The sequence below is a fragment of the Elephantulus edwardii genome, unplaced genomic scaffold, assembly GCF_000299155.1.
Source record: "Elephantulus edwardii isolate Elephantulus edwardi_28Jun2011 unplaced genomic scaffold, EleEdw1.0 scaffold00116, whole genome shotgun sequence".
Taxonomy (NCBI): Eukaryota; Metazoa; Chordata; class Mammalia; order Macroscelidea; family Macroscelididae; genus Elephantulus; species Elephantulus edwardii.
The window spans coordinates 10,381,803-10,408,410 of NW_006399866.1; the positions used below are offsets into that span (position 1 = coordinate 10,381,803).

At 39.1% G+C, this 26,608-nt stretch overlaps 1 protein-coding gene across 1 annotated transcript in view; it reads left to right on the forward strand.

The window, feature by feature from the left end:
* Positions 1-5,264: 5,264 nt before the first annotated feature.
* The window catches only part of DENND1A (DENN/MADD domain containing 1A), a 311,879-nt gene continuing 290,535 nt past the window's right edge, over positions 5,265-26,608 (forward strand). The window contains exon 1 of the mRNA XM_006892585.1: positions 5,265-5,297. The gene's annotated coding sequence lies outside the window, so the exon portion shown is untranslated. The remainder of the gene's footprint in view (positions 5,298-26,608) is intronic.

The following is a 26,608-nucleotide window of genomic DNA, read 5'->3' on the forward strand; positions in this document are numbered from 1 at the left end:
CGCCAGCATTTGTTGCTTGCTGTTCTGTTAAATTTTGCTATTCTTACGGGGGTGAGATGATATCTCATAGTTGTTTGGCTTTGCATCTCTCTTAGAGCTAGGGATTTTGAACATTTCTTCATGTGGATGTTGGCCATCTGAATGTCTTCTTCGGTGAAGTGTCTCTTCATATCCTGTGCCCATTTTTCAATTGGATTATTTACATTTATCTTGTGGTGGTGCTTAAGTATTTTATAAATTCTAGATATAAGTCCCTTATCTGACATGTCATTACCAAATACTTTTTCCCAGTCTGTGGCTTCCCTTTTTACCCTGTTGGAGAAGTTTTTGGATGTGCATAGGGATTTGATTCTTAGTCCCATTCATCTATTTTATCTTTTCCTGGTTGTAAATTTTTCAGGATACTTGGAAGACTGTTTATGTTGTGGAGTAGGACTTCTAGAGTTCTTCCAAGCTTTCATGACGTTTATAGTCATTGGTTTTAGTCCTAGGTCCATGATTCACCTAGAGTTGGTTTTTGTGTAATGAGTAAGGTGTGGATTTTGCTTGAGTCTTCTGCAGATAGTTTTCCAATTGTGCCAAGACCATTTGTTAAAAAGGCTGTTATTTCCCCACTTAACTGATTTTATCTCCTTGTCAAAAATCAGTTGACCATAGGTAGATGGGCTGATTTCCGGGTTCTCAATTCTATTTCATTGATCTATGTGTCTGTCATTGTACCAGTACCATGCTGTCTTAACCACCACGGCAGTGTAGTAGGATTTGAAATCAGGGAGTGGGATGCCTCTTACCTTATTTCTCTTTTTAAGGAGTGCTTTGCTTATTCGGGGCCTCTTTCATTCCAAATGAAACTGGAGATTACCTTTTCCATCTTGTTGAAGAATGGGATTGGTATTTGTGTTGGTATTGCATTGAACGTATAAATAGCATTTGGTAGTATTGCCATTTTCGCAATATTGAGTCTTCTATCCATGAGCAAGGGATATTCTTCCACTTCTCCAGGTCTCTTTTTGTTTCTTACAGTAATGTTTTGTAATTTTCTTTGAACAGATCCTTTGGGCTTCTGGTTAGATTTACTTCCAAGTATTTAATCTTGTGATTAGCTATTGTGAAGGGTATTGTTTTTCTTAGCTCCTGCTGTGTATTCTCTTTGTCACTGTAGAGCAATCAGAATGAATAATTTTTTAAAAAGTAAACTGGAAGAGGGGAGGCAGGGAGAGAGACTAAAATGTGCAACAATGAATGAAAGAATGAAAATCTCACTTCTCTCTAAACATCCATTAAAATCACAAAAAAAAATATGTATATATATATATGGCTGTTTACCTCACTGTTTTACTTTCCTTTGTGTAGTATGCAGCATCAGTACTTTCTCTGTGGATCTTCTATCATTACTTCATTAGTCTTCATACTCCAAAGTTTTAATTCCCTTTTACCAGTCTCATACAAATAAGGTAACCTAAGTTTTCTGAAGTCAACTGCTCATACTCAGGGTGATCCCTCAGTTGCTTCTTCCACTCATTGGTTCATCTTTTCATCAACCCACTAGATGGTATTTTTTTTTTTTATTCAGGCCTTATTCTAGTCACAAAAGTGGTAGTAACTGAGTATTCACAGATAGGAACAAGTTGATATGGAAGCCCAAAGAAAGTATGATGAATGGGGAGTTGGGGAAGCCTTCCAGGAGGAGGTGACGTTTGAGTCTGGGAGAGTAAAAGGGAAGAGAGAGAGATAAAGGCCTGAGGGTATAAAAAATCATGGCAGGTGTGAGAAATTGAAGACTGGCAGGATTTTATCTACTGGCTGCTTGAAGTTGTGGGGATCCCACCAGGTAGTGTTCTTTTGGAGCTCAACTTGGTGAGAGCTGTATTTGCTCCCCACAGCTGATCCCAAGGCCTTTCTGTACCCCTCTGGTGCTCCCACGGCTGGGTAAGGTTCCCAGGGTTGTCACCACTACCACCCACTCCCACCCGCTCAGGCAGTGGCATCCCAGAAGGAAAGAGGCAGGGGAGGAAGCAGATAAGAAAGACAGCTTCTGTTTAGACACAAATATCTTGGTAATCAGCACAGATGGGATGAGAAATACCAAAAAAAGTACATGACAGTTTAGAGAGAATTTGGCTAAATGTTACATATTTTTACCATACCTGTGTAGAGTTTTGTGGAATCAGCACCTGAGTTCCCCAGAACCTGACTGGAGGTGAAGCCTCTACCTTCACCAAGCTGTGTTTTTGTTTTAGAGGTGTTTCTTTCCCCTTTCCCTGAAAGTATCTTTGTAATTTCCCACACACACACCAAAATAAGGCACAGGATTTGTCTCTGACGCTGTGTCTCCCTATTTGGATGGCAAGCTGTGTAACATATTTCTACCCAGCGTGAAGCTTCTTGGCAGACTCTTGAGGCCACGCTTTGGTGGCTTCAAAGTTATCTTTGGATCTGTCAAAAGTGCTAATGGGCTTTCTGTCCTTCTTTAAGCTCCTCATTTCTATTTTCTTTTTACTTCCATCCTCTCCTAAAAGAAAAATTCATATAATTCATCAGCAGTTAAGCTTTTACTGAAAAGCTCAGCTGAGGCCTCCTATTTTTGTTTGCAAGAAGAGCTCTGCCGTGTCACCGTCTCCAGAGCAGACTCCACCCTGACATCATTAGCTCAGCACTCCTCAGTCCACCCAGCAAGAGATGCGCTTGGTGACTAATTCATGCTGCCTTTCATTTTGTGTCTTGTTTTGCTTTGCTTTTCCTCAAGTTTGTTAAATGGTAAGTTGGTGTGATGGTTAGAGCAGGAATTGTAGCTGCAGAAGATATGGCTGTGAAATGGGACTCTGTCCTTTTTAGGTTGTGGTTGTAGTTATGTGCCATCGAGTCACTTGTGACTCATAGCGACCCCTATATACAATAGCTCTGAACCCTGCTCTATCGTGTGCCAATCTTATTATCTCTGCCACACCCACCCCCATTGCCCCAGACACTGAATCCATTCATCTCACCAAGGGTCTTCCTCTCTTGCATTGTCCTTCCACCCTCCCAAGCATGGTGTGCCTCTCTACGATCTGGTCGTCCTTGCAACTTGCCCAAAGTGTGTCAGACAAAGCCTCTGAATCCTTGCGTCCAAGGAGCAGCTTGGTTTCATTCTATCTATAGGATAAACCTGTTTATTTTCTTAGCAGTCCATGGTATATTTAATACTCTTCTCCATCAGCACAGCTCAAAGGCATCATTTCTCCTTCTATCATCCCTAGTCTTTGTCCAGCTTTCTGGCACATATCAGGTAGGTGGTGACTGTAGAAATCTACTTAACCTGTAATGGATTGCCTGGCTCATAAGTATTGGTAATTAAGAGGTAACTCATTTTTCACATTACTTTGTCTCACATACTGTTGGCGTATTCTCAGGAAGGGACAGTCTCTGGAGACAGACATGATGCATGGTAAAGTTGAGAATCACCAGAAAGGAGGAAGGGTCTCACCAGGTTGGACTCATTCAGTGGCCACAAAAAATGAGCTCAAACAAACCAACAGTTATGAGGACAGTAGAGGACCAGGCAACGTTTGCTTCTGTTGTGTAGGGGTCAGTGCCAGTTCCCAGGCTCCTAACTTCAAAGGCAGCAGAATTTTTACTGGCATTTTATTTCCTTTTTCTTTAGATATGCTTGTCATTATACTATACTTACTTTCTCCAAATACAATTTTTACACATTTTAAACGGTATTAAGAAAAGGGCACAAATTTAGAGGAAAAACTCACCTTGGCCTGAATCGTGCCTTAACCACCTTCTAGCAAGCTTGGTCATATTACTTCTCCATGCCTCTATTTTCTCATCTGTGTATATCTAGCTTAAGTTGTGGTTTTAAGATTAAATGAAATATGTAAAGACTCATATCTTGTAGATACTGAAAATTGCTTTAGAGTGATAATGGAGTGTTTGGGAAAATACATAGGCAAGCGGATCAGACCTGGGTCCACATCTTTATCTCATCAGTCACTCTACCTCTCCAGAATTGTACATAATAAAGATTATATAGTGACTGGCAGTTGTTCAGCAATTAGTATATGAACTAGTAATTCACTTATTCTTTATCCATCAGAGTTGATGACATATAGTCAAACAATAATAATGAATCATAAGATAAATCCCATTCTTATTCTCAACCCATAATATTGTTGAAAAACACTTTGTGCCTTTTTTCTATAATATCCACCTGGTTTATTTGAATACTTGTAGGTTATGAGTTTTTAATCATTATAAACTCTAACATGGCATTCTTTTCTCCCCAACCTCCTTCATTTCCAGAAAATTGTATTGTGTGGCATTGAAAACCTTTAGCATTGAGGAAATTAGCATATTCATGTATATTAGTAAAGTCAGGTGGGTATAGGAGAGGATGCAGAAATGAAACACATTGTGTTTGGTTGTGAAATCTGAAGAGTACCAATCCATAGTTCTAATTAAAAGACCGAAGCCTAAGCGATAGGAGAAAGCCAGTTAAAACACTGCTTTGTCACGACGCAATGCTGCTTGTCTTTTCTCTCCCACCCTTACCCTGTTTTTCCCCTTTGAGTGAAATACCTGGAAATTGTAAATCTTTGAAATTGCTTTAATTCCGGCCAGGCTATTTAGAACATGTGAGCTGGCAGTGGTGGCAGGAGAGGAGCTTGTGTCGCTTGCATGGTGGGATCTATTGGACAGAAATAGGCTCAGTGCCAGGAGCACTTGGGGCTTGGGCCCTTGCTTCTGCTTAGATGTACAGCATAGCACGTTGGAAAGGTTTTAAAATCTGGTCAGGAGATCTGAGCCACAGCCCTGTCTTCATGATTTATTAGACTGTTTGATCTTGGTTAAATCTCTCTGAGCCTTGGTTTCCTTATTTGTAAGATTGCAGAATTCCCGTCCTGCTTACCTTACAGAGCCGCTATGAAGAGCTAACACAGCACTCTGATGACCTCATGTTGTAAACTGTAATTAACACCCAAGTGTAATTGCCCAGACGGCTTCATCTCGAAGATCTCTTCTGACTTTAAATTTCATGATTTTATACGTGAATGGTCTCTCTGGTAGGAAGAATAAAACCAAGAAAGAAGAAAGTATTCTTTGTGATTATTTTCTGCTTCCCTTGCTTTTATTAGGTACTCATTTGTAATAAGAACAAACAAAATCAGCCACCGACTTTCCCTTCTTCTTCCTTCTAGAGAAATCTGACAGAATATTTTGTGGCTGTGGATGTTAACAACATGTTGCACCTGTACGCCAGCATGCTCTACGAACGCCGGATTCTCATCATTTGCAGCAAACTCAGCACCGTGAGTAGACAGCCTGTGTCGGGCTCTCTAATGATTTTAGCTTGATTGAAAGATGCACCGGCAAAGTGAAAAGTGTAGACAAAAATCACTCACAGTTCCTTAATGTGTATCCAAACTTTTTGCAGTCAAATTGATTTCAACTTACAGCAACCACATAGGACAGAATAAAACTGCCCCACAGCCTTTTCAGACCTGTGCTCTTTATAGGAGCAGCCAGCCATCTTTCCCTTCTTTTTTCTATCTATACATGCACCATCTATTGATTCATTTTACTTTGTAGTGCATAACAAAGTAAAATAATGGCCAACAATATAAAGTAAACAAATACACTCCTTGCTGTTGAGTTAGATGAGCTGCCTATTCACTTTGTTTACCTATTCGATGTCATTCATTTATTTTTGCATTGAACAAGTATTTACTTATTTATCCTTCACCATTGTGAGCACTGGGGACAGTGAGGACAGAAAAATAGAAATCCTAGTCCTCACAGAGCTTATATTCTCATAGAAAAGACAGTCAGGAAGTAAAATATACAGTAGCTAATGGTAAGTAGTAGGAAATAAAATAAAGGACGGTAGATGGAGAGTAGAGAGAGATTGGAGATAACAATTTCATATAACCGAGAAGTGCATTGTTGAGAAGGTGGCACTTTTGCAGAAATTGCACTAGCAATAAACTCTTCTCTCCTATGTTATTTTTTTTCCCTTCTCTTCTGACACATTCTTATGAATACTACCAATATGATCTTTTATCCCCCAAATTAAAAGAAGGAATAAAACTCTTATCATCCTTTTTCCCCTTTTCAACAAAATTTTTCAAAATAATTATCTCTGTGTACTAATTTTTTCATCTCCTCAGTCTTCTCATGCTAGAACATAGGCCCACCTTCCTGCAGAAACTACCTATGTGCAGTTCACCAGTCAAAGTTAAAATGATGTGTTATCAGGCTTATAAAGCTCCTAGATCAAGGCCTGACACATAGTGAACACTGTGTCTGATAACAAATTATTACAGTTTGACTCTTCAGTTTACACAAGTTAATTTTTTAGAATGTTGAAAATCAAGACGTGGTTATTTGGAAATAAAGAGATAAATTCTCTGTTAAATGTGATTTGTTTGAGTCAAGGGAGGAAAATTATGATGTGGACAGCTGCTTTTCAGTGTAAGCCTTTAGTATTATTTGTTTTTAAACGTTAAACATGTATCACTTGGATTTTAAGAAAAACAGTTGTTTTGGGGGGCGGATTTTTGTTTGTTTTTAAAGGAAATGGTTGATTCTTATCTGAGTGCTGAATTTTACTACATAATATTAGAAGTCTCTGGGAGGTTCTCTTTATACCTCACAGGGTGCATCCTTAGCCAATTGTGCAGTTTCTCTAGGGGATAAAAAGCCCAGCTGAATAGAAGTCAGTTTTATTCAAGCCTGTCCAGTTTTAGAATTAACAAGTTTTCCAGGTTGTTGTGTTTTTTTTCCTTTTCTTTTTATTTTCTCAACAGTGGGTCATTATTTTGCTTTAGCTAGGGGAAGAGGGTGGGATATTTGATGCTATAGCAATTTTAGAAAGAGGTTGTCTGGCGACCATCTCTTGCTAAATCCAGATGTGACCTATAATATTTTGACAAACCACATTCTCCTCCATTTTGTTTGATAAGATATAGACTTAATGTTCTTCAGAGCCATCAAGCACCTGAAAGGTAAAAGCTGTCGAACACTCCAGAGTACTATCTTCTATAAAAATGACTGTGCATCAATAGAGACAAATATAGCAACATTTAGTTCAGAGATAGGTAATAGGCGTTTCAGGGGTTTTCGGTCAATAACATAGTGATATTCTGTATAAGAAAAAAATGTAAGTTTTTGTTCTCTTTGCTTAGTTAATGTTTATTGATTGTTTTTCTTTATAAATGATAAATAGGGAAGGCTTAACCAAATCTTGTTCTCTAATGTAAGTACTTCAGTGTGATTTCTGAACCAGAGAGGCCCCATTTTTCTTCTATGTGTTCATTTCTAAGCTTAATTCGATATGATAACTCCTGTGGACAGCAAGTAAGTCCAAAATAAGACTTATGCAGAGATAATACCATGTAATTACATTAATTCCTTAGACTATTGTTCTCATCCCTGCTGTGTTAGCCCATGGAATTGCTCATCCATGTAGAGAGGTGGAGTAACTTAACCGAGATCACATCCTGATCCATGGAAAAGACTTGAAAACATGTCAGGAAGACTCTGGCTTCAGGAAAAGGAGAAACATCCAGCAATTACACATACTAATTCCCACTCTCACTGAGTTAGTTCCAACTCACAGTGACCACTCCTCAGATTTTTGAAGCTGTAAATCTTTACAGGAAAGGACTACCCATCTTTCTTATGAGGAGCAGCTGGTGGATTTGAACCTGTGACCTTTCGGTTATTGGTGAAACAAGTAACACACCATACCACAAAAGTTCTTTACATACTAGTTAAGTGAATCGTAATCCCTTCAAAATAGTTGCCTTGGGGACCAGATTATGTTTGTTGAATGACACTGCTCAAACAATTTTCCTTTTCTTTTCTGTGAGAACTGTCAAAAGAACCAGAAGTACACTGTTAGACTATCCATCCCACTAAGGGAATTTAAAAATTCTTATCAACAACCTAAAAGATACACTGAACTAATTTAGGAAGAGTTTCTTGAGTAAGTTGTAAATAGCTTCAAGACTACCAAATAAGAGATTTTGACAGAATCCATACAGAAAGTATATATTTATTTTACACTTAATATCTTCTAGGGGAATTTTGTGCCTACAGAGTCATCCACAGTTCTCTCTCACACACTTCTTAAATTCCTTTAATCTTTTTGACCACCTGCTATATGCTAGGGCACTATGATAATTTTCTCTCTGTCTCTGTCTTTCTCTCTCTCTCTGTTTTTTTGTTTGTTTCTTTTAATTATTACAGCAGCATAACAGTTGAAATGAGCATCATAGAGGAGATTAAAACCCATTTCTCTTGGCTCCAAATGAGCAATTTTCCAGATAGCTCATGCCACCTCCTTGGTAACTCTCCATTTATCATGAGTTCGTTCCCTTTAATACTTGTAGCTAGAGAAGGATTCTTGGCATCATTTTGCCATCCATGGGTCTAAACTGACTGAAAGACCTTCACCCTGGCCTTTTTCCTTGAATGCACATCTGGGATTTAGTGAACACTTTGTATGTCTGTGGCAGTACTCAGCACCAGGAAATAAAAGACTAAAATGTGACTTCTTAATTAGTGTGACACTGAACCAGCCAGAGCCCACATCTTCCTGACCACCACTCAGACCCAGTCTGCACTGTGTCTTCTCTGGTTGACATGGAATGTCTCCTAGCCCCATCTGCACAGCCATGGTGGATTCCAGGGGCTGCTTGTCTGTATCTTGCTGTAGCTCACTGAGTGTGTGTGCTGAACTTCTTTCCACTCCCTAGTTATCTTGATGCTAATTCCTTCACTAAAATTTAAGGATTGTGGAACAGTATAAGAATATCCTGTTAAATGTAAAAACAAAATAAACCTAAAACCCAGTTATTATAATGATAACTCTGACCCATAGGAACTGCACGTGTGCCAGGGTAGGCTTGTGCTCCATGGAGCTTTCAAAGGAGATGGAATGCCAGGCCTTTCATTCACACTCCCACAGGGTGTGCTAGAACCCCAACCTCTCAGCCAGGCCCTGTGGAGCTTATCTTGCAATATGGCTTTCCTAGCCACTGAACTTGAGCCTGGTGGTTGGGAATATGCGAATAGGGTTTATTAGCCTGTCCACAAAGAGATTAACTGTCTAACCATTCCACAAGGTGATTGGCCAGGCTCCCCAGTATACAAGGAGATTGATAAATCTTGCCCATAAATTTGAGCTATTCCAACAGCAGAGAGCCTCTCTCTCACCACCAACAAAGGAGAAGTAGGCATGCAGTGTACACCCATCAGTACCAGACATTCTTGTGCCAACTAGATCACAGCAGCAGAAACCATGGCCAAAGCAGAGAACCAGAGAATCAGCATGAATGAGATGGAACTGCTACCCTACCCTCCACAAACAGAACCAGAGCTAAGCTAATAAAGAGTCTTTGCCCAAGTTTATTGGACAACTTGGGGAGAGGTGTGAGTCAATACTGGCAGGACTGAGAACTTGTTAACACTGGCCTTAAACCTCAAGGTTGAAGTGCCTCTGAGCACATTTTAGAAACTGTCCTGTCTGAATTCTGCTGTTAACCTGGATCAAAATCTTTTAACTTTCCCAGTATGATTCTGTGTGATCTGTGTGTTACCGTATTTTGGACCCAGTAAAACAGTAAGATTGATGTTGAGATGAGTAGAAAGAGGTACGGAAGCGTGGGAGAAATGTTTGACCTCATGGAATTGGTTTTGTGCTGTTGAAGCTGTTGATGGAAACAGTTATCCTTTGTGAAGTTGGTAAAGATTAGATATGGCTGTGTGGCCGTTATTTTTTTTACAGGCTCATTAACCGTTTTCACCACTTGGGAACTGGGGTGGCAAAAGCATATTCATAGTCCAAAGGAATGCATATTTATTTTATTCAGCACATACTTTTTTTGAGATGATTTCTTAGGAAGGAAGGATAGTTTAGTGGTTAGACCATTATCTAATTAACTGAGCTTCTATGCCTAACTGTTTTGCTTCTTATGGATGATTTACAGCCTCTGAAAACCAATTGAAGGGCAGGTTGAATGGGTTCTGACTGGACAGCAGTGAGGTTGAGTTTGAGTTTGATCCCATGAAAAGAATCCTTTTTCTATTTTGTACCTTATCTGGATGAAGGGAGGTGGAAACCTAACATCTTCTCCCTGTTAGTTTCTTTCTAACTAGGAAGAGTTAGTTCCAAAGAATATGGAACTTGAAAGGACATGGACATGGGTGTCCTGAAGAGTGGTGGGTATTAATTCTGTCTTCCTCCCAACGTCCTTAGGGTCTGGCCCTTAGTAGATGTTCAGTATCCTGTTGAAGGGATGAATACCTTTCCAACACTGTCCCCATCCTATCCCACCTACTCCCATTTAATAGCATCCACTATCTTGGCACCATCTGTTTTTGTGACCAAGGCAGAGCCAATTTACAGACTAGGAACCTTTTCATACGGGACGTTATTTTTACTTCCTTCCTGATGACTTGCACCTGGCTGTGACTATGCCCGCCTGTGAAATGGGATGGTCACCTAAAAGACACGTGTGAACGTTTTTTCTATCTTTTCTTGACTGGGAATAACGGTTTGCTTACCCAAATCCTTGGAAGGAGAGATGAATATGGCAGATTAAGATGGGTTTGAAGTACTGGAGCAGAGCCAGGGTCTCTCTGCCTGCACACTCCACTCTGCATGTTCCAGTGGCAGGAACAAACTGCATTATTTTGTTTCAAACTGTGCTCAAGGGAAGCCAAGACCTTGTAACTGGAAACTTACCAAACAGAGAATACGAACACTAAATTTAGTGTTCTATTTAAAAAAAAAATAAAATAAGTCAAATGATTTGTTCATCTTTGATATGTTAAAGAGAGCGAGAAAATAACCTAGTTTATACTAACGACTAAGAAGAGTATTCAAAAAAAAGTGAGAAGAAGAAAAAAGAATTCTCTTGGTAAAGAGAGAAATCCTGAAAAAAATATCATCAAGTGGTAACTATTAGAGAAATGCTAATCAAAATCACGATATCATTTCACTCTACTAGATGTCTAAGGTTTGAAAAAAAAAAAAAACCAAAACAACCCAACACCCCAACAATCCACACAGGAAATACTAAGCAATGGTGAAAATATGAAGAAATTGAAACTCTTAGCCATTGCTGATAGGAATGCAAAATGGTAGAGACTGTGGCTCCTCAAAAAACTGAAAATAGGACTATCATATGATCCTATGATTCTTCTCTTAGTCCCAAGAGATTGGAAAGTCAAGAATCAGAGACTTGTATTCGTAGCACTATTTACAGTAGCCAGAAATTGCCTAAATTTCCACCAACAGATAAATGAGTAAACAAAATGTATACATACATATAATGGAATACCATTTAGAAGGAGAAATGAAGTCTTGAAACATGCCACAATGTGGAGGGAACTTGAAGACATTAATGTTGAGCAAACTAAGCCAATCACAAAGGGATGAATATTGTAAGACACACACCCACACACACTAATAAAAAGATCAAAAACTCAAACACATTGCTATTGAGTCAGAACTGCCTTATAACTAACTGACCCTCCGGTGGATTTTCAGAAACTGTAAATCATGTGGGAGGAGATTGCCCATCTTTCTCCTATGGAGCAACTGTAAATTTAGCCACCTGTCCTAGGTTTGACCGCATAACTCCTTACTCGGGCCGGAAAAGTTAAATATTACTAGCAGTTACCAGACATTAAATGAATATCAGAAGGGGGCCTTGACAGTGCTGGAAAAATTAACTTGGTTATGAGTGGAGTTGCACAGCTGATTATTACGATTGCTGTCAATGAGTTGTTCATCTGTAAAATGTTGAATTGGCAGAAGTTGTGTAATAGCTACATTTACAACAACTACAAATAAAGAAATGAAAGAGTAGCTGCTGAGGCTGATTATGTACAACCAAACCCTGAAGAAATTTGGTTTTTTGGTTTGGAGGTTTAGGTTCATATTTTCATGGGCCATTCCAGTTAATGGGCCTAATAGTGTGTTTAGTGCTGCTGCTCTACCTCCTAATTCTTTGTTTAGTGCCTAGGGTCTTAACGTTTTCCAGCTGGCTATCTGATGTACAAAATTATCTCTATTTAGCTGGAATAATAGAGGGGGGGGAAAGAGAGTCACAAGTAAAAGGACGATAGGTAATATATGGCCAGTTGCCTCAGTAAAAAGCTCCCCCTTTTTTTGCCATGAGACCAGAAGAACTGGACAATGCCAGTTATTGTTATTAAACAGTTTGATAAGATAGTCTATAAAATAATTCTTATCAGAAAAGAGGAATTTTGCAGAGCAGAATATTAAATTTTTAAATTTCAAATTCTTACAGACTTTCTAGAGCCTCCACCCTCCCAAGCATGACATCCCTCTCCAAGGACTGGTCCCTCCCGGCAACATGTTTAAAGCATGTCAGATGAAGCCTCAGAATCCTTGCCTCCAAAGAACAGCCTGATAACACCAGGTGAACCTGTCTGTTCATCTAGCAGTCCATGGTATATTCAATATTGTTCTCCAGCACCACAGCTCAAAGGCATCAATTCTCCTTCTATCATCCCTAGTTTCTGTCCAGCTTTCTGATTCATAGCAAGTAATTGTAAAGACTATGGCCTGGATCAGGTGCACCTTAGTCTCCAGACTGACATCATTGCTCTTCAGTACTTTGGAGATGAGCTGTCCCTGACAGCATACTTTCCCAATGCAATTAGTCTTTGCATTTCCTGGCTGTTGGTTGACTGTTGGAATGTTGACTGTGGACCCCAGCAAACTAAAGCTGTTAACAATCTCAATCTCTTCACCATCTATCATGATGCTGCCAGTCAGCCCAGTAGTATGAATCTTTGTTTTCTTTATTAATATCACATGCAAGGAAGGCTCTGGTGGCCTAGTGGCAAGAAGCTGCACTGCAGTCCCAGAGGTACGCAGTTTGAATCCACCAGATGCTCTGTTCCCGAAGGAGGGGCAATCTCCTCCTGTACCAGTCAAATCCAATTTGATGGTACACACACAAAAAATAATTTAAAAAAAATTAATAGCACATGCAAGCGAGATTCTGCTGAAAATTATCCAAAAATGACTGGAACAGCTCATCAGTGGAGAACTGCCAGATGTGCAGGCTGGGTTTAGAAGAGTCTGTGGTATTAGGGATATTATAGCTAATGTTAGATGGATCTTGGCTGAAAGCAGGGAATACCAGAGGAATGTCTATCTTTGTTTCATTGACTGTGCAAAGGAATTTGACTGTATGGATCACAACAAACTGTGGCTAACTCAGAGAAGAATGGGAATCCCAGAACACTTGAGCATACTTATGCGAAACCTATACTTGGACCAGGAGGCATTTTTCAGAACAGAGCAAGAAAACACTGCAGGCCTCAAAATTGGGAAGGGTGTACTCCAGGGATATGTCCTCTCTCCGTACCTTTTCAATCTATGCAGAACAGATTATCCGGGAGGCTGCGCTCTATGAGGAGATGTCAGGATTGGTGGAAAACTCAACAATCTGTGTTATGCAGATGACACAACCCTGCTTGCTGAAACTGAGGAGGACCTGAAGCATTTACTGCAGAAGGGCAAGAACTGCAGCTTTAAATGTATTGTTACCTCAAACTTTTGTTGTGGCTCAGGTAATAATAAATCAATGAAAGGAACTCCATTAACAGGAAGTAGGGTAAAAAAAAATTCATATGTTTTGTTTATCCATTTTCTCTGGATTTACAATATAAATACAATTAACTGCTTTTTTTGAACTGTGTTTCTCATTTAATTATTGAGGGTTGGCTTTCTCTTTTTAAGTTGAACTGTAACTGGAATAAAGACTCATGTTATAGAGACTCAATAACGTAAAACATTTCTATTTAACACTCAGCACTTCTATTTATGATAAAATTTATCTGACACTATTTAGTAAAAATCTCCCTATTACTTCTTGAACTTTTTTCCTGCCTCTGTGGGCAGCATTTGGTGGATCTCCTAGTTGTAAAACAGGTTTGGGAGCACATGCCTCTGGAAATTCTGTGAACTTGGAGAAACGACGATAGTTATGGAAAGGCATTAGGTCTTTTGTTCATAGAGTCGCTATGAGTCATGCGCAACTCGACTACAATCAATAACAACAACTTCTCCGTTATGCCAACAAAGGCTGAGTACCTGTTTGGACTGGGCACAGAATTCAGACTGTTATATATTCCAGAACATTGGTCTGTGGGTTAATTCTGTTAGAGCCATCAGAGAACTTGTTAAAAATACAGGTTATATGTGGCTCTTGTGGCTTAGTGGTAAGAAACTGCACTGCGATGCCAAAGGCAGGCATTCAAATTCATCAGCTGCTCCATGGAAGAACAAGGACAACAGGACAGTCTCCTCCTGTGTGATTTACAACCACAGAAAACCCACTGGGGAGTCAGCTATGAGTTGGTTCCACCTTGAGGGCATTAACAACAGCAGTGACATTTAGGGTTGCAGTGAGTCTAGGAAATTAAAAAAAAAGAGCAGGAAAGAAATAAAACAAAAAAGTACAGATTATTAGATATCACCACAAGATATATGTACTTTTTAAGGTTGTCCAAATGAACTGCCAAACTTGGGAGCCATTAAATAGGACAGAGTTCTCTAAAACACAAATATTTTGTACTCTTTGGTTATTGCTTTGCATTATTCTTACTATTTTTCAGTGAGATATATAAAGATTATAATACAGATGGGTTGAGTTTGTTTGGAAGATGTTTATGAGTATATTGGTGATAAAAAGTTTTTATTTCCATATTTCTCTTTAGGAAAGGTTTGATTTTTCCATCTTAGCCAGCAGGACAAGGCCAAGTACCATCTAACTGAATTCTCCATAATGTTGGGTACTGATGCAGTCTGTCTGTGTCATTTTGAGTATATGTATAAATAAATCCAGAAAGATGATGTTTCTTTTAATTTACTTTTGAAATGGTAGAAAAAATTTTATTGTTTTAATTATGTGATTAATTTGTGAAAAAATTATTCCTTAGATTGTAGGCCTGATAGTCTTTGTTATTTTTTCATAATATTCTCTTAAATTAAAGTTCCAACAAAAAAGTGATATGGATAATTTTCAAGTCTCTGCCATCTGAAAAGCACTATACCTAAGAAGCACTGTAAATGAGCCCACTTTGACAGACGTCTCTTACTTTGAAGTAATCTGAGCACCAACTATATGTTAAGTCAGTTGGAGCAAGGACTCTTCATTTCTACTGTTGTTATGCAGGCTGAAAGTGTGGCTACCTTGGTGAGTGATCCAAGGTAGCATGATGTGAGAGATTAAGCCAGGAAGTGAGGAGGAGTTGGAATAGATTTTCTTATTTTACTTTTTCCCCCCTGCTATCTTGATATTTACACCTAGTCTACCAGCGAGATGAGCCAGACAGCCCTGCTGCTAGTATCTTTCTGCAAAGAGAAAGGACAGTGGGGCTGAAGGAGAGTGTCCGACTTTGAGTTGGGTTGGTTTTGCTCAGTTTCAACCTCTGTTATGTATTTAACCTTCCCAGTGCTACTTTTTTTTTTACCAGTTTACTTGATCTTTCTGAGCTTCTCTGTTGTGTGTGTTGTTGAGTTTGAACTGACTCATAGCTGACCCTTAAGCAGGTTTCAGAGGTGCTTAATTGCACTGGGGGAGATTGTACAACCTTCTCCTGGTGGATTCAAACCATGTGCCTTTGGGATTGCAGGGCAGCTTCTTACCACTAGGCCACCAGAGCTCCCTTTTCTATAGAACAGGTATAGTATTTACTGACTTCATGGTTGTTGAAAGGATCCCATTATCACAAATATGAGAGTATATATAGCCTACTGCTGGGCACCTAATTGTTGTTGTTGATTGCCATTGAGTCGAACACAAGTCATAGCAACTCTGTGAACAAAAGACCTAATGTCTTTCCATAAATGTTGTCATTTTACCAAGTTCATAGATTCCAGAGGCCTGTGGTTTAGGAAGTGTGTCACTCCTGCTTCAAAACCTGTTTTACAACTGGGAGCTCCACCAAACACTGCCCACTTTGGGAAGCCATTCTGGTATCTGATACCCCAATGACACAAGGTTCAGCATCAGAGCAATCCAGGTTACTTCATACTGTACATTGGCAAAGAGTGATGTACAAAGTGGAAGAGTGTTCCTCCAGATATAACGGCTCTGGTTTCACTTAGCAATGGTTAAGTATTGTCAAGTCGAATATGACTGAGAGTAAGTTTTGCACAAAAGACCTAAACTCTGCTTTATGACTAACATCATTCCTGTACAGAACTCTGTTCTATAACTACCATCATTTCTGTACATTTAAAGTAGCACATAGTACTCAGTCAAAAACCAAACCAACAAATAAAACTGCAGTTGTCAAATCGCTTCTGACTCATAGCGAAGCCATGTGTTTCATAGTAGAATTGTGCTTCATGGAGTTTTCAATGGCTGTGATTTTTTTTTTTGGAAGTAAATTACCACACCTTTCTTACTCAGTACCAATGGTTGGATTTTAAAAAAACCCAACAACTCCAAAATGACCCAATCTTATGGTTAGTAGCCAAGTGCATTGTGCTGTGGCAAGCAGGGATTTATATAGTACTCACTTAGTACTGAGTTATTAGTTCTCTCTGACTCTCACCCTTGTGGAGCAGTAAATCCCGACTTGACTTTTAGATGCCAGGAAGATGATAGGCATCCTGAAAGATTCTGAATGTTTAAATAGTATATCTGGTGATAGTGGGTGGTAAATTAATCCAAGCAACAGAAAATAGTCATGGCAACTCTATGAGGTTTTCCATATCCACCCACTTCGTATTAGTCACATAGTCATTGACTAAATTATTCTGTGCTATTCCAGGTCTCCACAGTCATCATTTCCTAGAGCTTGAATATCTACTTCAGTAGAGTAGCTACTTCAGTCCCTTGACCCACCATTACCATCTCACTGGGCTCCCAGCAGGGAGGAGAACAAGCAGCTTTCTGTCTTTCTCTTTCCACCCTTGTCTCTGATACCTCTGCCTCTGCCTTTGTGAATCAGGCCTGGTTCTTGCCCCAGGCAGAATTAATGATTCTTTACGTGCTAGCATACTTGAACCTCTATTATAGCACCACTTTCAAAATGCTTTTGTGTTGAAGTTGGTTGTTTGCATTTTGATCTTCCTGGCTAGATTTTAAATTGCTTGGGGGCATGGTGTGTGCACACATCATGGATACTCTGTAATTGTTGTATTAAAACAGATCATGGCACAGAAGTAGATTGACGTGCACCATGTGCAGCATGTGTACAGATGCTGGCACTTGGTTAATATCTAGCCTTGCCTCTGGCTTTGTGACCTTGGACCAGTTCCTTAACATCCAGCTTAACATCCAGGAACCTTCATTTCCTTGTCTGTAAAATATTGGCAATAATGGTATCTATCTGCATTATGCAGATGACACACCCTGCTTGCTGAAACTAAAGAGGACCTGAAGCACTTGCTGCAGAGGGTCAAGGACTGCAGCCTTCAATATGGATTGAAGCTCAACATCAAGAAAACAAAGATCCTCACCACTGGGCCAGTTGGCAGCATCATGATGGATGATGATGAGCTTGAGATTGTTGAGAGCTTCAGTATGCTTAGCTCTACAATCAACACTCCTGGTACCAGCAGTCAGGAAATGAAAAGACTAATTGCATTTGGAAAGTCTGCTGTCAGAGACCTCTCCAAAGTACTGAAGAGCAATAATGTCAGTCTGGAGACTAAGGTGTGCCTAATCCAGGCCATAGTGTTTGCAATCACTTGCTATATATCAGAGGGTTGGACAATGACTAGGGAGGATAAAAGGCGAATTGATACCTCTGAGCTGTGGTGCTGGAGAATATTGAATGTACCATGGACTGCTAGAACAAACAAGTTCATCACGGAGAGGGTGAAGCCAGACTGCTCCTTGGAGGCAAGGATTCTGAGACTTCATCTGACATATTTTTGGACATGTTGCAAGGCCAGATCAATCAGTCTTTGGAGAGGGACGTCATGCTTGGGAGGATGGAGGGACAGTACAGGATAGGAAGACCATCAGTGAGATGGATTGATTCAGTGACTTGGGTAATGGGGCTTGGTGTGTCGGAGACAATAATGTTGGCAAAGGATAGAGCAGGGATTTGGGCTGTTGTGCATAGGGTTGCTAAGAGTCACAGGCGACTCGGCGGCTCATAAGAACAACAACCCTATAAGGTGCTGTGAAAATGAAGTGCATCAAATAGATATGAAGTGTATAGACTGGTACTTGGCGATTATAATTTTAATCACTAAGTTTACTGTCATTTTCTAAGGTTGGATTTTTCTGATAAAACTCTGTTGGGGAAGTAAGCTTTTTTTCCCCCTTAGTTTTTTGTTGTGGATGTGGTTTTTTTAGGGTTTCACCACCACCCCCTCCCTGGGCTTAAAATTCCAGAAACAGTATTTCTGTAGTCTGTTTTCAGTGTTTAGACACCTTACTAACTGATAGATACCTATAGCTGTCTGTCCAGCTCTGCTTGTGCCCTTTTAGAAACTAAATTCTTTACTAAAGCAACTGTGCAAATCCATTTGCTAAAAATAAATTATGATTGTAGAAATATTGTCAAAAAAATAGAAATGTCAACTTTTCTAGGCTTGAGGTAGCATATAGATTTTTTTCCCCCACCCACTGACAGTGATTGCATGTTAGGAAGGACTCTTAAGGATCCCTACTCTCCAGCCAGCCTTGTAGTGACTTCTGTGTTAGGTACAGAATTGGATACAGAAGGAAGTAGCAGAAGCACACCTGGACTCCCTGTACTTAAGTGATGGGTGGTGACTCAGTGCAATTGTGCCTTTCCTGATCCCACCCTTTGTCTTGAAGAAAAGACTTTTTCTTACCCTTGATGCTATAGCCTTACTGAGTTTACCTGGTCTTACCCTTCTACCTCCGCTTTGGTAGCTAAAGCTTTTCTCTGGCACTTTTAGTCACTTTGACATTTTGGAGTGTCAAATCTTGGCATGAAAGATGGTCACCCTTTTTTTTTTTTTTAATTGTAATTACCTTAGTTTATCGTTCAAATCCACTGGCTGTTCCATGGGAGAAGGATTGACAGTCTCCTCCCATGTAATTTACAGTTTCTGAAAACCCACAGGAGGGTGAGCTGTGGGTCTGTTCAGGCTCAGTGATACACAACAACAGTAATTACCATAGCTACTAGATAGCTAAAAGCTAATTTAAAGAAAAAAAAAAAAATAAGAAAGAGACATGGTATCATAAACAGATGATCAGCTAACCAAGCGTCCCATTGACAGGATGATACTGCTCTTCGAGATGGCCCTGTATTTGACTTTGTGTTGTGTTTTCCCCTTGCTTTCCCCTAGATGACAATGGAGAGTCAAGAGGTAGGATGGATTCTACTAAACTAATAGGAAACTGCTTGAAGATGGCACCACATACACGTGTACACACACACACACACACACACACACACATCTCCATCTGCCCTCAGAGAGCCATACCTGTACACTTCCAGGAAAAGCAGGACATGGTTTTCCTTCTTTCCACGCACATGCCTGGCACCTGTCTAGATCAGCTCAAGAACACTTTTTGGGTTCTTTGATACTTTTTTTTAAACTTTTCTGCTAATGCCCCTAAATGTAGTAAACACAGTTTGAACATTTGAAAGGATAAGTTTGTGCAATCTCTCCAGAATTTTACTTAAAACTTTGTTATTTGGGAGCTCTGGTGACCTAGTGGCAAGAAGCTGCACTGCAATCCCAGAGGTATGCAGTTCAAATCCATCAGATGCTCTGCTGGAGACTGAGGGACAACCTCCTCCTGTACCAGTCAGATCTGATTTGATGATACACACACAAAAATAATAAAATAAAAATAATTTTTTAGAAAAAACGAACTTTTTTTTCCTGCGAATTTTCTATTTGAAAATAGGCAAAACAGAAATCACAACACTATTTATATAATGTCATCATCTTTTTCCAAAGACTTAAACAAACAAACACTGCTGGCCTTCCAGTTAATTCTGACCCGTAGTGCCACTGCTGGACAGAGTAGAACTGCCTTATAGGGTTTCCAAGGCTGTAAATCTTTTTGGAAACAGACTGCCACATCTTTTACCTATGAAGTGGCTCCTTTGAGTTAGCGGTCAAATGTATTTAGTTAGCAGCCAAGACTCCTTTTAGCTTGCAAAGGTGGCTTATAATTACTGAAAGAATTGAGTTCTTAAAATAAGAAAGCTAACAAGAGATGCACGTTTTTCTACACAATGCACAGTGTTCTACATAGGATGATTCTTCGGTGAAATGAAAAGAATTAAAAAATGCCCATTATTTAATATTTGTGATCTAGTGTTCTCCCTGCTATATAAAGGAGAAATCCAGGTTCCTCTAGCTCTTTGAAAGGTATCATTTTGGTCTTTTAACATTCTAATTTCTAGATGTGAAGAATGACTATGACCATCTGATTTTGTCCTCTACAGTTTATAAAATGTATAGAGCTTTCAATACCATGAGAAACTATTTCTACTTGTGATTTATTAAGCAGTTGTAATTTGTTAATGTCTGATAATCTTGTCTGCCTTTACTCATGATGTTAGGCTTGACACATTTCAACGCTCCTTACACATTTTCTAAGCACCTGTTCTATGTCAGGCAGAGTAGGAGATAAAGAAAGGACTTGAGTGTTGTCTCTGTCCTTGAGGAGCTTGCCTCTTTAATCTCATGTTCTTGATCTCCTAAAATTATCTGCCACTAGAGTCTTCAGATTAGCAGGGGCCAAGCATGAAGGCAGGCTGTGCTATCTGTTGTCAGGTGATGAAGACAAGGGGGCCCATATGTAGTAGTTCTTAGATGACATACAAATTAGAAGTGTAGCTACAGAGATGAGAGAACAACTCTCATCTCATAACTTAAGAGATGGATCCTGTTTTAAGTAATCAATATCGTTGACCTGAAAGTTAAGCTGGGGCAGAGGAGAAGCATGTTTCATGTTAAAGGGTGTTAGTTTCTCTGGAATTCTAAGGCATCAAAACCAGAAGGAGAAATAGCATGTAGTGCAATCTCTCATTTTACTTCTAGGACAATTTCTTAGTTCACCAAGAGAATTAATGGAAGAGACTGTGCAAGTATATGAACGATAACACAACAGAAAGCAAGACTTTCAAGTCCATGTGTCCTCAAAAAGGGATATAAATCTTTCCTGCTGAATAGTAGTAATTAAATCTTCATTGTCCAGACTTTTCAGTGGATTAAAGACAATAGTATTTTGATTAAATGCAACAGATCTAAAAAAAAAATGCACAGATAGGTTTGTGTTTTTTAAGTGATTCTTTACATATTGTTCTAGCTATTTGTTATCTAACATCAAAGTACATATATTTGTCCATAATGTGATATTTGTGGGATATTAATTCAGAATCTTCAGCAAAGTGTGTGGTGCCCAGTACATACTCAGGAAAATTCTTTCTTCTTGTTGTTCTGACCTTTGAGTCAGAAATGATTCATAGATTACCCACCAGTGGGTTATCAGAGGCAGTAAATCTTACAGGAGAGTGTCCCTTCTTCTAGCTGGTGGATTCAAAGAATAAACCTTTGGGTTGGCTGCACAACTCCTTATCTCTAAGCCTATTTAAAAAAAATAGGAAATATAATGGTCACTAGGTCTTTGGAGAGGGACATCATGCTGGGTAGAGTAGAGGGACAGCGAAGGAGGGGAAGACCCTCTATGAGGTGGATCGTTTCAGTGACTGGGGTAATCGGGATGGGTGTGTCAGAGGCAATGCGATTGGCACAGGATAGAGCAGGGTTTAGGGCTGTTGTACATAGGGTCGGTATGAGTTGCAAACAACTTCACAGCACATAACAACAACAACAACATAATCTGAAAGACCTACCTGATATGAGTTCCAGTTCTGTCGCTTGGTAACTGTGATCTTGAGCAACTTATTTCACCTCTGGGATGGTTTTCTTACCTGAGAAATATGATTGTCTTTCTGTAAACACACATATCCTTACTTATCCTAGCAGAACAATACTATGCAAGGTCCAAAGCCCTCATAGGGAGCTCTGATGGCCTAATGGATAAGGAGTTGCACTGTCAACCCAAAGGCAGGCAGTTCAGATCCACCAACTACTCCACAGGAGAAAGATGGGCAATTTCCTTTCATGAATTTACAGCCTCTGCTGTGTCACTTCTCTGAGACAGAGAGAGCGCACAGCCTCTATGCAGTGGCTGGCACATCAACTATTTGTATTTTTCATTTTATCACATGTTAATTTGCAGAAATGCTATCTATTAGCAGAGGCACAGAAGTACTGTGGCGATCTGGGCATTAACTCTGAGAAAAACCTTGTAATTTAGAACAAAAGTATTTGTGATCTCCACTCACAACTCTTATCATTGATTTTTTTCTCTACTCCTCTCCTACCACCATTACCTTTTCCCCCTTTCTCTTCCTTTGCTTCAAAGAAAGCTGATGGAGCCATATATAGAGCTTCGAAATAGAACTGACCTTGTGCACCTTTAATTGAGGACAGAATTTGCTAAAGTGCATTCAAAACCCCACCAGTGGTTTGCTTTATAATCTGTGTCCTGGCTAGACTGACTGTTGGCTATATAATTTGTCTAGTTTTGTCTGGAGTCTTAGACTGTTCAGCTGCTTCAGGGCAAAATCTTTTGGGGTGTCATTAAATGGGATTGATAATTGGCTTCTGATGAATATTCATTGTGACTAATGACTTTGGGCAAATTTTACACATACTATCTTTCTTTTCTCCCACTGAGTGAAATTTTGATAGGATCATTTTTCCCAACTTACACTTCAATTAAATATTCACAATACTCTCTTTGTTGACTACACTCCAAACTGTATATTTTCATGACTTTTAAAAATTATATTCTGTAAAGAAAAAATATTGGCCTTTTTGATCCTTAATTTTTTTAAACGGAGTTTTATAATTACTTTTTAAAAATAAAAGACTGATGATAATTTATGGAGCATAATATGTCTTTTCTGGTTAAGTATCGCTATGTCCTAAGACTTTTCTTATAATTGAGTTGGCCATTATTTATTCCTAAGTGATGATGCACATAGTTAGTGCCATTTAGTATTTTGGAAAAGAGCCAAGCAGTTCCTTTTCTTTGTTTGTTTGTTTTCTTAATCAAATGCGTGAGTGCATTTTACCCCAATTACAGAGAGTTGGCCCTTAGACAAACCCCCTCATGAAATGATCGGACACCTTAAAAGCTTGATTTTTATGCAGGAGAAGTAATTTTAAATTCTTGGCGTTTAGGATGGTGAGGTTTTTTTTTTAGTTTAAGGAGACAAGAAAAAGAGCATTATTTGAAGATAAGATCTCTGCTACTTTATCCTTTAAAACTGGTTTTTGACCTAAACCAATTTAAGCTAAAAATACACAGGTAATCAGGTTCTGTCTCAACCAGGACAATTCTGGTGAATGGCTTTTTCAAAAAGAATTTAAATACATGATGATAGTGTTACCTAACATTGTATGATAGATACCATGTGGATTTTAAAGTACTTTTACTTGATGTGTTACAAAGTTACAAAATAGGTATGTCAATATTTGTGATATTATTAGAGTGAATTATTTGATTTTTCCATAAGTGGCATATTTTTGTATCTAAGCATATTACTGGAATCTGGACATCTCTGAGACTCATAAAAATGCTAGTCTAATACCTTTAAGAGCCAAGTCACTGATTATATTGTGAATATTTTGTGAAATAATTTTTTTATTAGGAAACATTGCATGTATTAGCATGTGTGTGTAGGAGCACTAGTGTAGCAGTGATTTAAGTGTTGAGCTGCTAATGAAAATTCAGTGGCTTAGACACCCAGCTACTCCATAGGACAAAGATGTGACTGTTTCTGTAAAGATTGCAGCCTTGGAAACCCCACGGGGCTGTTACAAGGTGGATCGGAGATATGGCAGCTGGTTAGATATATGTGTCCTGAGGGCACTGGTGATTTAGGGGTAGAATTATCTCATTCCATGCAGGACACACCACCAAAGACTTTGGGTAAGGAGTAACATGACTAGACCTGGATTGTAGTAGAGCACTCTGGTAACTGAAGGATGGACAGACAGAAGGAGGTAAGCTCATGTCACAAGTAAACCTTCAGCGTGACTCAAGGGCAGAGTTGGAGTAAAGTGGCTTCATTCCCTACTTACTCAACACCAACAGAGTTTTGCGATTTGTTTTTTTTTTTTTCATTCCAATCCTGAGGGACTGGTCATGTGTTTATAACAGGCTCCATTATATGGAAAGGGGGCATTCTGGTGATATAGTTCATAGTAAGGTGTGCTGCTAGCCCAAAGGCCGTACATCTCTGACAGTTTAAATCCACTATTGTCTCTGAGGGAGAAAGATGGGCAGTCTCCTCTCCTTGTGATTTATAGCCCTGGAAATCCAGAGGATTGTTGCTAAGTCAGAACTGACTCAGGGGTAGTGAGGTAGAGTTTGTATGGAAACTGCCCCAATGAATCAGGAAAAGGTGTGTTAAACCTGAATGGAGTGACTGAGAATGGTTCTTGAGTAAGTTGACTAGATTATCTCCTGTTCATGACGTGTACCTGATTTAAAGGACAGGGTCTGAAGGGAAATTGAGAGGAAATAGTAGCTCTGCCTTTAATACACAACTCTCACAACTGAGAAACATCAGCAGAATATCCAGTTTAAAGCTGTTCATGTAAAGCCAACCTCTGAGTCTCTTTTAACTGGGCCTTCACACGTCACTCTTTCACCACGTAAATGTCCTTCTGTCAGCAAAGGCCAGTTAACAGCTTCCAAAAGAAGCAAAGTCCTCAAGGGAACAGACTTCCCAGAAATCAAAGAAACATTAAAGAAAAAAAGACAGAAAGAAACATGTGTTGTTGGCTTTTGTCACTTCATAGCCACGTCTCCAAAGGTTTTGGTTTTCACCTTTCAGGATACTGAAATTTGAAGCAGTTTTATCTATTAGCTTGATTTCCTAAATTTTTGATTGTGGCAAATATGCGTTGATTAATGTGTCTACTTCTTAAAAAAATCGGGGGCTATGAAATAGAGTCCATGTCGAAAAAATGGAGAAAGGAAGGATTAGTCTGTAACCAGTGCCAGAGCAATTGATTAACTATGTGGAAAAAATAAATTCTCACCTCAGTTCTTAAACCTAAATTAATTCCAGATGGATTAGAGAGTTAAATGCTGGGGAGAAAATGTGGAGCGCATCTTTAGGAAACTGTTATGAAGGAAAAGATTTGTCCATGTAATTATTTAAAACTCTTTTTTTAGCCAAAAATCCAAAGAAAATTAAACAAGGATAAATTATTTTTTTTAATCTTCCCAAGAGTTAGTCTCTCTTATATAATAGTCAGTGCCTCTCTGTCACTGTAAATTTTTACTAAAATTAATAATAAATTTAAATTCAAAAAATAATAAATTTTTTTTTAAAAAAATGCTTTAGGCATGCTTATTAGGAGGGGCCATTCCTTGGAAAAGGACATCATGCTCGGACAGTTAGATGGGCAGTGTAAGAAAGGAAGACCCTCAACAAAATTATTGATACAGTGACTGTGACAGTGGGCTCAGGTGTGGCAGAGATGATCAGGATGGCCCAGGACCAGGTAAGGTTTGGATCTCTTATTCATGGGATCTACTGAGTTGCAGACAACTCGATGACGTATAACAATGGCAAGACGTTTTAGAACAAAATGAACTAAGAGTATGAGCAGACTACTAATCTAAGACACATAAGCAAAAATTATGACCAAAATATTCATGTCTCAATCATGGCTAAAGAAATAAAAGTAAAAACAAGTAAAATACGATTGAAAACACACAGTTTTATTATAATGCTTCGTGTGGGTAAAGTGCAAAGGAACCGGCCTTCCAGTACATGTCTGGGCGAGTGTTGAGATCCTCTACCCTTTGTCATTTTATCATCTTTATGGTAGTGGTGGTGTGTACTGTAGAGTCAGAACTGACCCATAGCTGGCCCTCCGGCAGGTTTTCAGAGCAGTTAATCGCATGGGAGGGGATTGTCCATCCTTCTGCAGAGCAGCTAGTGACCTTGAAGCTTCTTGCCAATAGATCTCCTTATCTTTATGATATTTATACTTATTAATCTCAGTAACTCATTGCCATTGAGTCAGAACCAACTCGTGGTTTTTGGAGACTGTACATGAGCAGGAAGGATGTTATCCATCTTTTTCCCAGGGAGCCACTGGTGGATTCAGACTGCGAGAGAAGGGTTAGCCTGCCTTTGGGTCAGCAGTGCAGCTCCCTATAGACTACTCCACAAGAATTCCCTTTATTTAGATAGTAACTTGAAGTATGTATAACCTTTGTCTCCTAATTCTACATCTAGGAACCTTATAGGAAAATTCTTAACCTGATCTGATTGTTAATTGGAGAAGATTGATTGAACATCGTTTAAGAAATGAATTGAATAGAGGATTTTACAATCATTAAAGGATACATTTTCTAAATATCTAAATGTGTGAGGAAATGCCATTATATAAGATTATGTTAAAGAACAAGGCAGGGGGCACCAATGTATTTGCATGAATCCTAACCTATTAGAAAAGGAAGGGTGACTATAATATATATAGATAGATAGATAGATAGATATAGATATATATAGA